General features: G+C 38.1%; 1 long non-coding RNA gene across 3 annotated transcripts in view; it reads right to left on the bottom strand.

Moving 5' to 3' along the window:
• Nucleotides 1–14,544, bottom strand: part of LOC108962419 (uncharacterized) — a 228,388-nt gene that overhangs the window by 91,041 nt on the left and 122,803 nt on the right. Inside the window, exons 1-2 of one of the 3 annotated variants that reach the window (XR_001991040.3) lie at nucleotides 10,725–11,014; nucleotides 3,712–3,760 (exon numbers count right to left, since the gene is read on the bottom strand). This is a non-coding gene — a long non-coding RNA (uncharacterized LOC108962419). Of the gene's footprint in view, nucleotides 1–3,711; nucleotides 3,761–10,262; nucleotides 10,558–10,724; nucleotides 11,015–14,544 lie in introns of those variants that run through there. The other 2 variants (XR_001991041.3, XR_007778231.1) reach the window with 2 other exon arrangements.

Below are 14,544 nucleotides of genomic sequence, written 5' to 3'. Positions count from 1 at the left end.
TACTGCATGGCTGTGTTCAAGATTATTTGCAGTGTGACTATCTGTGTGCAGGTCTCATCTAGTATATTTATAGTGGTGTAACACATACTGACCTCAAGTAAATCACTGAGCACACCACTTCTGATGGTTTCAGTGGTCTTATTTCCATGAGCACATGAAGTTTATCCACAGCCAAAGCCCTTGAAAATAGATTTTCCATGTATTTCTACTCTGGTGGACTTCATTTTCTAAGAATGAAGGTGAAAACTCACAGCTTAAACTGATAATTTGTTAATGTTTCACATGGTACAAAATCACAAGCACAACAATTGAATAAGTGCAAAATATACATGTATCATGTGATAGAGTAAGCAGGAAATATTTTTGACAATTTTGCCTCCAAAAAATGCTAATTCTTTAAAAAGAAAGTTATTTGTAAGGAAATGTGTCAATTTACTTGTCATTTAAAAAAGCAGGGAGGGTTTTGAAATTTTTAAAATATTCTATTTAAATATTTTCTGGATTTAAAAGTTCTGGTTTGAAGTTCAAAATTATCTGTTTGGTTATTAGTCTTTTTCCCAAAGACTAATATACATGTAGAAAAACATGACAAAATGAGATATTTCAATATATTCTGATAGGAAATATATAACTTGATCTGATTCACCTTCCCTTGACCTTTATTTATAAGATAAATGATAATTTATCTTTTTTTCTATTTCAGAGATCAGAAAGTTATGGAACCTAAAAAAAAAATCTTAATTTTGATCTGTCTTCAAGTTCTGTAAAGTAATTTCATCAAAATATTTGAAGATTTTTTTTTAAACAATATTTTGAATGTGTCTTTTTCTTCCCTGAATTTTTTCATCCTAGGGACATTCTTTTCAAAAATTAGTCGTAATATTACAGAGTATTATTTCTTTTCCTGTGGCTTAATCTTCCCAAGGCCTTAGCCAAAACTTCTAACATTATAGACCATATTCTTATGGCAACTGACTGTGAAGCCACAGCCAGAAGTCTTTAAGGTGAAGATTGGGTATCTGGGAGGCATAAAAAGTGCTGGCAATGCTCCTGATTTACAGGAAAATATTAACATCAACAGTTCAAAGCCCAAACCAAAAACAAAACCAAAAAGTGTTCTAAATAGGGTCTTTGACATCCAGGGAAGTGCCTTTTTCATGCTCCTTGATGCACAGCCCCAAAACACCCTTCCACATCTCCCCCACTCAGGGGGAGTAAAATGTTATTTTATTTTCCAAATAATAGCAATGTAAATAATCCAAAGGCACTCAAAATTCTGCAGTTGCCAAGGATGCAACCTCCCCAACATTTAAATATTTTTTTTTCAGTAAACTACTTCTTTCGTCTAACCCACCAGACCTTCTATAGAAACTGACCCTTTATACAAAATGGTTATGTACAAAACTGTGAGGGTCTGGCCAGGGCTGGACTCTGATGAGTGACTATTAACAAGCCTTAATTGCAGCAGAGTGCAATTTAAGTGCCAGGTAGCGTTCATTTTGCACGTTTTCACATCTGAATGTCTGTATTTTTTTAGACCTTTCTAAGTTTCATGTCAAATGGCATTTTGCCAGAAAAATACCCAAACACAATGGCTCAGTGCTAAAACCCTGCCTCCTGGGCAAGCAGTGATTTAAATGTGGTTTAATATTAAATGTATGTGTATGTGTTAGTAAATATATCCTTGTAAAACTGTCACTGGGAGCACAAATTTGAAGCCTTTATGCCACAATAGAGCATTTATAATATACCATAGCCATCACAATGTATATGCATTAAAAGAAAAAGGTCAGCTGTGCTAGCAGCATTGATGAAATCAGCATTTTCACTCTGTTGTTATTAATATCCTTCTTATTGATTGTCATCCATTTCCTTGCATCCTCAAGAAGTCCCCATTCACAGGCCAGATGCAATGAGCTGATCTGGACCCTTTGTCTCAGAGGCACGAAATTCTTAAAGCCAGAGCACTCTTGTTTAGCAGCACCAGGACCACAGCAAGTTATTCCAGAAAAATCAAGCACACAGGACAATTTGCTACCAAGGTTGTTTTTTGCATCCTTCACTAAATCCATCAATGCCTTTGTAAGAACTTAAAAGGTGTCAGACAGAAAAGCTAATCCAAAAACTTAAGTACAGACAATATGTTATTTTTCATATTAAAGATTATTTGATCTCAGTGGCCATTTTTCTGACTAAATCTTCTGCAAATTATTCTGACATTTACACACTCAAAAAAGAGATTTTAGATACTGCTTAGTCAAGAAAGAAAGATTTAAATGAAAAAAAGCAACAGCTGTATGAAAGAGTCCAACTAAGAGGAAAAATCCAGAAATCCATTTGATTTACTCAGTGTCAGTATTTCCCTAATTGCTAAGGATTAGACTCTCACTTGAAAAGGGAGCCTACAAGTCACATCTGTGGAAGTAAGTAAAGAAAACCTGTGCAAAGGTGTGGCAATATTGTTATTAATTTTATTACTTGAAAACTTTCTCTCCATTGAGCATTTAGCAGTCTGGCCAATAGTCCAAGACCCTCAGAAAAGTAGATCACATCCTTCATTTTTTTCAAAACCAACTCAAAATCACAGTTATGGGTACCTCTGCAATGCTAGAAGAGTCAGTAAGAAGGTGGCAGGCACAACATTCTTCCCTTATGCTTATTCCAAGTAGGAGCAGTATCTAAAACTTCTGGAACTGTGAAAACTTACTTCTGAAACAGGGATTTTATTTTAATAGCAGCATTACCAGGGGAAATACAAGCTTTAACAAAATCAGTGGGATATTATGACAAACATGTTGTTTATTTAGCTAAAACAAAAGATTTGTAATCTTCTCTCAGCAATATTTTTAAGCCTATCATCTTTTCTAATTGTTTTCTGATTTATTTTCTTCCAGGTAGTTCAACTAAGGATGCATCATGGAAGCCTATAATAAGAGTTTTTTCTGCTTTCTTTGTGAAACGAAATTAAAGGTCTATTTTCAATTTATCATATTTTTCTAGTTTCCTGATTACTACCACATCTTGAAAATTTGTTTAAAGAAACTGAATCCTAATGTTTTACAGTATCATTTATTCACTGCCCTGAAAACAAACAAACAAGCAAAACCATACAAATTTGCTACATCTACCTGGTAACAAAAATAGAATCACTACAAGGAATCAACTATCATGTTTTCATTAAATAAGTGTTAATTTTTGTCCAGAAAAATTTTTTGCATATTTGCCACACCTTAGCTATGAACTACTCATGGAAAATCCTAAGAACACAAAGTGACCACAAAATGCTGTTGTCTAAAGACACCTCAGTTTTACAGTGGGAGTGTTGATGCCTCCAATCTTTTTATTACCTGAAAAACCATCAACGGCTTTATAACGATGAATGCAATACAGCTCAGTTTGTATTTGCAAAATTCCCTCTTAAAAACAGCAGATGTGTGCCAGCACATCTGGAAACCACTTTTAATTATACTTTCCTCAAGTGGGAAAGCAGTAGCTTGTACCCATAGCAAAGGTTTTATATCTGACCACACAAATGCTTGCAACCACCTGTGCTGTACACTGATTTTCATTATGGACTGTATCACATTACTGCTCTATTATTCCAAAATGCCATTTGAAGCTGTTGTGTGACTAAGCTGCATCAAGTGTGGTCTTGAAAATGCCTCCACTCTACAAAAATGTAATAAAGTTGATTGCAGTTAGGGTACTTACCACTGAGGGTATCACAGTATGCATGCCCCTGAAGTTGGCTTCTCTTGCTCTGAAAGTCATAAAGGGTAAACAGTAACAATCATTATTGCCAGTCTGGGAATTGGAATTTACCAAACCAATGCATGTCCCCAAATGAGATACCTCGTAAGTATCTGGAATTCTTTTCCAGTACTCATTTCTTTCCTACTATTAATACGGCAGTACTTAAGTAAAATATTCTGTTGCTTCAGCCATGCTCTGAGACAAAATAAGCCATTGCAGCTGTGATCTTCCAGCATAACACAATTTAAATTCTGTCATCAATATTTTCATAGGTTGCAAACATTGTGAGTTACATGACTTGGTTGAGTTTTCCATACTCAAACCTTCCTTCCCCTACTCCCTCTTGCCCCACCCAAGAATAACAGCTTTTTTACATCATTCTTCCTCATTTCTCGCAATTAGAAAAAAAGTTTCAGATGTCTGCAAAACTCCCCTTGTTCACAACACTCTTTCAATATTTTGGAAGGTTGCAATGTTGACATGCAAGATTTTGTGTGTCCCAGTGGAAGGGAAAGGTCAAGCTTTTGTAATGCTCAGCCCTTGGGAGACTTGGCATGCCCAGGGATGCACCCCTCAGAAATGGCCACCGGGATGTGTAAATTTATAAAACACAAGGTATGTCATTTTACAGATTACATTTTAAGATAATTTACTCTGCTGACCTGCACAATGTGCAGGTGACTTAAAAAGCACCCAAATGTCTCTTCAGTATAATTTATACTGCTTAAAAATTCATTACCATACTTGAAAGAAAGATTTCCACATAATTCTAGATCTAAGAACCCACATTCACCTGTCTCATATTTACTGAGTATAATTCGGGTGTTAAATTTTGCTGTAACTCATGAAGCCCCAGTAGATCCCGCACAGGACTGAGCCTTCTCCCAGTGCTCTGCCCACAAAACTCCTCCACTCTCTGCCCAGGGCTCTGTGATGGCAGCTGGAAGACACTGGCCCCCGCTCTGAGAAAGGCTCAGGGCAGAGCTCAGATCCCAAACCAGCCGCTTGCTCCCTCTCCAGCCGGCAGAACAAATGCTCAGAGCAGTCACAAGTGCCTTGGCTTGGCTCCTGCCCTCGCTCTGCTCTCCCAGCTGCTGCGGGGCCCGGGGCCCCCGGCTCTGCACCCCTGGGAGCTGCTGCTCCTGCGGCAGGCAGGGCTCCCCGGGCCAGCAGAGAGGGAACAGCAGGCTTTTCCTTAAGGCACCTTTTTGTCTGGGCATCCCGGAGCCTCACAGGCGACACCTGGTAGGCATTTCAATGTTCAGTCCTCTGTTAGACACTAAAGTTATATGGGAGGTGTTCACTGGGTCATATACACAACTTTTGCAAAAATATCTATAATATTCTAAGATGGAGTATTTCAACAGTCCATAACCCCACTGCTGTGAAAGCATATCTTGATTTCACACTGCAAATGCATGTATTAGCCGTGCAAAGAAGGCACAATATTCCTACTGCTATTCTTTAGTTATCTGTGGTAACATTTTTACAATGCTAAAAGCAGTGCTCATTTCTGTGAATTACTTAAACAAAAAAGAGATCATTATCTACTTCAAAATACGCACACTGACTATAACTTTTTAAAGTTTTTCCAACTAAACACATTTATAGGGCAAACAAAGATGGATGCATTCTACAGTTCTATAAAAAAATATAAAAGTATCCTTTTTTTGTTTGAAGATGAAAGTATCTTGGAATCAACCTTATTGAAAGAAAAGGGTGCCTGATTATCAGAACAATAGGCATAGATTATAAATTCATTTCATCATGGACATACACAAATGCAGCATTTTAATGTGGATACAGACATGTAACTTCACATGCTGAACTCCACTTGAAATGGTGATAGAAATTGATAAATCAAGGTCAGGAACAAGGGTAATTTCCAGAAGGGGAGAAAGACAAGGGAAAGGACTGTAAATAGCCCAAATAATCACTTGGACTCTGCTTCTTTACAATACAAGGAAGGCACATTCAAGTCTTTTAGTCAGTAAACCTTCTTCTCAGAGGAGTGCCAATGAAGACGAGGAAGCTGCTTGAGTAGGATGGCAATGCCAGCCATGCTAGTGCCATCAGGAACTAAGGGGGAAGAGCAGCCAGGTCACAGGGTGAGGGATCCAAAGACACGTAGTCAGGGAGATTTTCTCTGCTGACTGCAATGGGCACAGGATCAGTCCCTTGCCCTTATACCTCTTTAACTATCCCACTCATAACGCTGTCATCATGAGCTTAAGGATGTGGCCGCGAAGGAGAGAAGAAATGTCTTTGAAGTCATGAAATATATCTAAGATTCTGGATATCTGCCATTTTAAAACCCTGAGCCGAGCACACCCAGGCTTAGCAGCAGGTTGAAAGTCTGGAAGCAAGGAGCAAACAGAGGAAAAAAAAATCCTACCATGCATCCTCCCTGTCTCACTCCCTCTGATTCCAGGCATTTTGGGTGCATTGAGCCACATCCCCATGCCCAGCCCGTCAGGCAGCCCCTGCGTCTGCAGCCATGCTGGAGCCTGCCCATCATGCCGCCAATCCCTGAGCCCTCCTGGAAACCAGCTCCAGGGGCTGGTGCTTGCTGTTGCACATATCTGAGGAAGAGAAAACATGTGGGCTCAGGTTCAGGGTGCTGGAGAGGCTGAGCAGGCAGAGGGGTTGCTTCCAGGAGCAGGGAGCAGTCGGCAAAGCGGCAGCACTTCCCCCAGAGCAGGGTGGATGCCATGCCTGTTTCTCCCCAAAAGCAAACGGACTGGAAATACTAAAAAGTTTTTGCAATCGTATTGGTCCTGCCGAGGGAGCCTGACTGGCAGGACAATACATCTTTTTTCTCAATTAAAACCATTATTTGGGTGCAATAATCATTTAAAAGCCAAGAGGAATAAGATTTTGTGATTACAACCACAAATTGTCAATTGAAGCAAATGTTTTAAACAATCAAGGTTTGGTAGAGAAAGAAGAGAGAGGGAATAATAACAACCTCTACTATGACTCCGTGTAGCCTTCATTCAGCCAGTACAATTTTACTTGCATTCTGAAATCAATGCACCATAATCACAAACCAAAATCGTGACTGTAGTAAAAACCCACACACGACACGAGCAGATGTGGAGGGATTCCGTCAGGACTTTACATTACTGGATACTGTAAGTACCCTGCCTGCTCTGTTCTCCTTTCTTTACGAACATAGAGCAACTGTGGCTATTCTAATTCTGAAAAATGGGAAGCAAAGAAAGAAAGAAGTGAAGAGAATTTGTGTTAAATTGGATTTTCTTGTCTACTCCTGTAGTTTTTATCACCCAGATGACAAAACATTATCATTAGCAGTTTATACCAAAAGTTAACATTTGCCCATGGTTTTCTATTTTCTCTAAACCACAAAGGTTGGAGCCTGTTATGCACTCCCCTTATCTTACTCTGTTACTTTAGAATCTAAGAGTGCACTGCGCACATTAATCTTTCATGGCAGAGTTCACTGAAGTTCTGCCAAAATTCAATAATTATGTTCCATCCAATCCAGCAATTTATTTATCTCATTGCTGGAATTTAGAACATATAGAACAAAGTGCTTAGTTTATATGAATTAAACCCATGCTAAAAAAAAAACCAGAAAACCAACAAACCCATAAGACAAAACACAACAGCCCTGTTTCACTTCTAAAGTTTTAAAACATGCAGCAGAATCTACTGAGAAATAAAGCTATTTTTGCAAGAGCAGTGTTTTCTTGATAAACTGAAAGTGTTCCACGATGTTTAGAGTTCTTTTGCTCTTATATAAGTGAAAGTATTTTATAAATACATTTGTAACTTTTGTTCAAAAAGCATAACAATATGTAGCACTTACACTGCGCTACTAAAATATGAAATATTAATGTCTAATGATCAAAAAAAACCCAACTAAAAGGCAAGAATTTATTTTCTGAATGGAAAATGTATTGATTTACTGCACTGAAATGGGTAACTGAGACTTCAGCATTTCTATGGAGCAAAATCTAAGATACAAAATTACAATGAAGTTAAGCTTTATAATTACACTCTTTCATTATGTGTTTGCAAACAAACATAAAACATAAAGCCCTCCAAGTAGGAAGATTAGAGACACATTATTCCTGAGGGCTGTTAAAAATAAAAATAGCACAAAGGAGAACACTTTATATTATCCACCTTTTCTAAAGGCAGGAAAAGTAACTAACCAGTTATTTATCAACCTATTTATAAAGAAAAAAATAATCAACTGGTTTTGGATTTAAAAATATAATGCAGTGTCTATGCATTTTAAACTTTATACTTATGAAGACAGAATGCTGATTTATCTGATGAAAACACGACTTTTCTGCATGTTTGCATAGACCATAGATTTTTTCATGAAGGAAAATGTTAATATGGTCTCTGTAATCAAAAGCCAACTTTATAATGTTTTAAGTTTTTAAGAAAAACTTTGTTGCTTCATATATTAGATTTTACATTTCAGTCATGCTATCAGAAAAAAAATTATTCTGGATTTAAAAACTGTTCACAAAGTTTTTGGAGAATAACTATCAGTGATTTACACACAACCCTTCACCAACTGAAACAGAAAAGAAAACCACTAGAAGTAGTGAACTAGCATGTGTTCATTATTTCACAGTAAAACTTTCTAGGCAAAACTAGGCATATCATAGTAAAACATTTTAAAGTTAGTTGTGCAGTAACAAGGCAGGCATGTGCATATTTTAAATTAACAGTACCTAACTCAGTAACCAAGGAGAAATCACTTCCACGCACCAGCAAATAAATTCCTTAATGATTTGCAAAAACTCTACTATCACATTTATATTTGCACCAAGTATGATAATTTTCTGGCAATGCTTTACATTAAAATAAGATTCAACAGTGACGTATTTTTCCTCTGTTGTAAAGCTTTTCAAAAGCCCCAGAAAAATACAATTAAGTTATATGAGTTTTATTTTACTATAGTTCTCCATCTATTCTTTTGCAACACGTTCATCTTGTCTGCTTATTTTCATTGCAAATACAACATGCTATAGTTAAACTTGCAGGAGGCTTTTGAGTACTGTAACTCAGTCTGCTGCAACATAACAATGAACAAACTCTCCCAGCCAAGTTACATGAAAGTACCGATTCTGAGGAGTCTGTAAAGCTCGAGCTTTCTCCCACTGTAGCTGTGGCTTGCATTATGTAATAAAGGAAACACACTCACACACACACACCCCCAACACCTCACAGAAAATACAGTTTAGCAGAAGAAAGACAATACCTGTAAAGCCCATTTTAACAGCAGCCAAAGGGATCAAGGCTGGGGGCAGGGGGCAGGGAAGGTGGGAAAAGGCTGTTCCATATCGATATTGCTGCCGAAAGATGGTGTTGCTTATAAATAAACAACTCACATAGGAAGGAACGAGCAACTCCTCGGCTACAGCCACATACAAGTGCAGATATGTAAAATGAAAATACCTGACAAAAGTGCTGCCTAATGCTTTTTGTCTTTACATTGAACACACGTGGAAACGACACCGTAGAGCATACACAGTATGTAATAGGAGGTCCCTAATTTCCAACTCACAGAGTAAATTCACAGAATGTTCAAGTGTGCAATAATAATGTATTCGCTTACAGTGCCAAACTTGTTTATACAATATCAGCAAGGAATAACTCATTTATTGCACTGATGATCTCCACAAATTTCAGAACTTCAAGCACACTTGAAACATGAACGTCTGCAGCTCCTTACTAATGTTTAGACTAACTCCCCTTCCCCTTTTTTAACAACAAAGGACTACCCAGCTCCTGTTCCCTGTCTCGCAGATCAGACCCATACCCAGATTTCAAGGAAATGGGATAAATCCAAAGGCACGTCCAAGATTTTCCTTGCAAATTTCCCCCCAGTCGACCCAGGCATGTATTTTTCAAATAGATATATCAAAAAGCTCCACTTACACAATTCAAACAAAGAAACTTCTCGAAAATATCATTACTTACTGTTCACTGAGAATAATTTACTGAGTTTAAAAGTTTAAAGATTCATCTGCTTTACATCCACAAGTGTTTTAAGCAACCCCTAATACTGTATCTTGCTTAAATGTGACAATTAGTGCTGCTTTGGCATGTTGAAAAATACAAAGATACCAACGATCCTCATTATGCCTTAGCTCTCTGTAGCCTGGTTTTTGGAGGTGCGTAAGCAGCGGAAATTTAGAATGATAATAGCAACAATTTGGTACACGAGGAAAATACAGACCCTCCCCCCCGAATGCTTCAGATATACTGTATAAAGTCATTTTGACATGCCTACACAACTGGTTGTGGCAGCTTTCAGACATGATTCCTAATCACAAAAAAATGCTTCAGGTTCTTTTAGAGAAAGCTTGCCTTGGGAAGTTGATTTTGGCCAAGTGCCAAAATCATGTGCAAAAGGGGCCCTCATTACCAATTCATGGCAGCCTTCAGCGCTGACAAAAAATGTGACCCAACAGGCTAAAGCAACAACTAAAATTAAAAAGTATGAGACAAAGACAACTTACTTAATATTCCTTCCATCGCCACGTTAAACTTTTCCGTAATTAAACCCTTGTTAGTTCAAAGCAGTTTTCAACTACTTTTAAATGATTGCACAGGCAGTCTGTAACAGTGGAAAGCTTTCCCTGTAAATTCTCCCCAGCCACTCCACTTCTAACAGCGTTTGGGTCCGACCGCAGAACTTTTTTGCTCTGAGCCTCTGCAAGAAACCCCTCTCCAAAAAGAAGCAAAGTGTCCGCGCGGATTCCAGCGAAAACTAAGCAGATCATTACAAGCTTTTGCAAGCAGTAAAGGCATAGGAGGAGTGAGGAGGAGGGAGGAGAGAAAGGGCTTGAGACGCAGGAGCAGCTATTTCCTAAACTTTCTAAAAAGCTTATCAAAATGGGCATGCAAACTTGAAGCAATTGCAATTAACAGCGCTCGCTGCCCCACTCTCCCATAAAAGCAGATTTGATACACAGCCTTACCTAGATGTCGTCTGGCTTTTCTGTGGATCAAAAAGTTTCCTGCCTAAGCACAGAGATATTCTTTCACAAACCATAAAGGCCTCTTTTATTAATCCAGCACTGTAACAGCCCACTTTCTAGACCACGTTGAGAGCAGGATGCATCAGCTTTCGAGAGAAAAACAGTCTTAACACACAATTAGTGGCAGATTGTGTAATAGAGGATTTATCTTAAAGAGTGAAAAGGCATTTTTTAAAAAGCAAAGAGGGTGCGGTCAGATGTTAGGCTATCCCTGAGAAAAGGGGCCTAGGCTGCACTAGTACCTAAATACTAGCAGAAGCTTACTGGGAAGGGAGCCAATGGAATGACTTTGTTTGACCCAGCTGCCAATCTCTCCTGAAGCACTGCGCCAGACTAAACACTGACACTATTTTAACTCAAATCAGGCTACAGCAGCTGTTTGCTTTCCGGCTCTCAGCTATGCACCATGGCCATGATGACTCTGCACAGCACATATGATAGAGCTGGGGCACTTCTGCTAAAATGCGTTCCATGTTTGGGCTGGTGGTATAGAAATGGGGGCTGGGGTAGCTGTTTAGTGTGGGGGGGTTCTCCTTTTTTTCTTTTTTTTTAAACAATATCTCTGCCTCCATTTTCCACAAAGTCAACTAAAAATGAGATTTGAGGCTTGCAAAAAATCCAGAATCGCAAGTCAGAGGAAGAAGAAAAGTTTCTGCTTGGGACAGACAAGAATCAGAATATGTTGTAAAGAGGTGTGTGTGTGTGTGTGTGTGTGTGTGTGCATGACTCCAAAAATCCACCTACTACTTCAAGAGATTTATTTTCCTCTTGCTAGGTGCTCTAAAATTCATCAACATATAATTAATCAACAGACTCTCCCTCTCACTTTCAACTATAAAAAGTTCAAATGTGTATATATATATATAAATCAGGCATTTTAATATATAAAGAGCAGGCATTACATGTGTGCATAAGAGCCCACATTTACATATGCATCCAGATTCTGATCTAAATTATACCAGTGCAAATTGCACTGTAAGCAATGAAGTTATTACAGGTTAAAGATGAGGGTGGAATTTGATAGCCAATTTACATATGAAAGCATATGAGACTGAGAAAAACCATAAGCATTAATAGAAACAGGCGTATGGCATGGAGGTTGGCACATCTTTTCTAATTCAAAAAAAGTCAAGAAGAGTTGCAGCAACAGAATCAAAGCACATACACATTTAAAATCAATAGAGGCTTTTGAAGCACTGGGCATGTTGTATGGTTCAACATGGCACCCAAAGGTTTTCAGCATTTACACCTAAAGTTAGACACAGTACTTCAACCAAAACTTTGATTCCTCTCACCTTGCCACAGAAGGCTGCTGGTTAGTCTAAAAACTGCATGTCATGATAACTTCCTCAATCAGTAAAAAAAAAATTAGAATATACCCATCTAAAAGCAAAAGGCACAGATAATAAACCCAACCCTTTATAGTTAGTATGAAAGAAAGGTAAGGCTCCTGACATGTGCCTTAAGTAAGCACCGCTGGGTATCTCCAATTCAATATGTATACTCAATAAAGATAAAGGAGAAAAAAATTACTAAACAGAAATGAAAAAAAAAATAATACAAAAATCTATTCTGTAAAAGCTGAGCCTGTTTTTCTGTCAGGTTGTTGGCACCAACATATTTCCATGAGCTGTGCAACAGCCTCCTACCAAAATCCCGTCGAAGTTATTCACATTGCACAAACTCAACTCTCACCAACTACCTTCACCTCTCACTGGTTCTCAGGTACATTAACAGTTTTAGAAAAGATCCTGGAAAAGATCTTAAATAACCCACCATTAAATGAATAAGAGTTACAACAAATGTCAATGTTCTATCTAACATGAGAATTGACATGGAAGAGCAGACCTGCATTATGTCCGAAATGCCATGAAAGAATGGGCAATTACTACAAGAAATGCAGATACCTACTCCTGAGAAGCCTGAAATCTTAAAATGGCAGATAGGTGAGACAAACACAACAGTTTTTTTCAGTACCTCTCCTCTCTCTATCCAGACAAATATTTACCACAAGATGCATTTGCAGGTCCCCTAAAGAAAATGTGACTCTTCAGCAATGAGGGCGTTTGCCTTGTGAGCTCACACCTCACCTTGCCCTGCACTAGAGGTAAAACTACAGCAATATCTCTAGAAAGACTTTAACAACACTGAACTTAGCATGGCTGGAAAAGAACAGAAGTGCAAGATAAAAAGCAAAATACAGGCTGGAGTGAAGCTTTGTCAGATCCTTGAGGCAGAAGAGAAGGTAATATGGCCAAATCAACAGACAAAATTTGAAAATGACAGGAAGGGAAGGATGTTCTCAGTGAAGCCAGCAAGGAACATATCCAAGACAGCAGAACATGTCCAAGACAGGACAAGATCAGGATGCAGATAAACGATGGTGGATAGACACTTTAAATACTATCATAAAAGAATTCTTAAGGGTAGAACACAAATGCTTTTCATTCACAGTATAACTAGCAGAAAGCTTGCACAACCTTCTCGTTCTTGAAGAGTTCATTGAAAATTTATTCCTGTTTCACTTTGTAAGGATGGTTCCTATTGTCAGAATTGCTCCAGGGTGGCTGCAGGAGAGGAAGGTAGTATCTGGAATTTCTTTCACTTTTAAACAAGCTTTTTTCAGCTTTGGGCAACAAATTAAGAAACACAGGGAAACACTGGAACCAGTAACTAGTAGAGATTTGCTGACAAATATTTTCCTTCCAGAAAGCTGTTTAGAATTCTTATTATCTAATAAATGAAGCATTAGTACAGCTAAGCATATTTGCAGTTCCTGTTGTATAAAATCTCTGGTTGGTCTTAAAAGGATTCTCTGTTAGAAATAAGGCCTTCATTTTCTACCCTTGATTTTGAGGTTAGGGAGCTGAGTGTGGATGCAATCACACCATGAGCAACTAAACCTCTTCAAATTGTTGGCCAATATTGATCAACTTTATGATTGGAGGTTTCAGATGTATTTTTTAGAAACTCAGCAGTATTGAGATCTCTATTCCATAAAAAATATAGGTCAAAAGAAGAGAAGAGTGAAATTTTGTTGGCATTCCCATTAGTAAATATGGAAAATCTGTGGAAGAAAAAGAGCTAACTGCTTCATTACTTCATGTTGAAAACTTCCACCAGACTCACATACTGTTTTAAATATCAAAGTTCTGTTAACCTCAAAAAATGGATTCACAGGAAAACAGGCTTCTCTGGTCATGAACTACCTTTCTTTTACTGGGGAGCTGGTAGAAAGCATATTGGAAATATCATCCAAAGGCTTTTTTGGTTTTTGAATTTTGGTTTCAACTACTCAATTAGAGTGACTTATTTTCAACCACATTGCCTCTATGTTTAGAAGCACAGCTTTGGCCCAGTACTTTATGACTGCATGACTCCCCACTTCAAGTTAATTATAAAATTCTAATTGATTTTCAAGGAGTCAGCATTTTATCCTTTTCAACCCCAAGCCTTAAGTAAATTGTCAAGGGGTCCCAGAAAATGGAGCATGTCAAGAACTGTGCATGTTGTGATCTACTTATTAGTCACAGTGAGGTGATCAGTAACTTCCAGCTTCCACTTGTGCATCAGCCACTTCTAGAAGAGATGATGGTCAAAACTATGACATAACACTGTAAGTCAATGGCACTGGAGTCTCTGAGCTCCTAAAAGGCTGTGCATTTCTTCACAAACTGAACCTTCTATTATTTGAAATTTCAATAACCATCCCTGCTAAGCTGGAACTCTTTCACTGGGGAAAGAGAAAAAAGAAGAAATT

This window comes from Serinus canaria, chromosome 1 (assembly GCF_022539315.1).
Source record: "Serinus canaria isolate serCan28SL12 chromosome 1, serCan2020, whole genome shotgun sequence".
In the NCBI taxonomy this organism is placed as follows: Eukaryota; Metazoa; Chordata; class Aves; order Passeriformes; family Fringillidae; genus Serinus; species Serinus canaria.
This window is presented reverse-complemented; position numbering and strand designations above follow the sequence as displayed.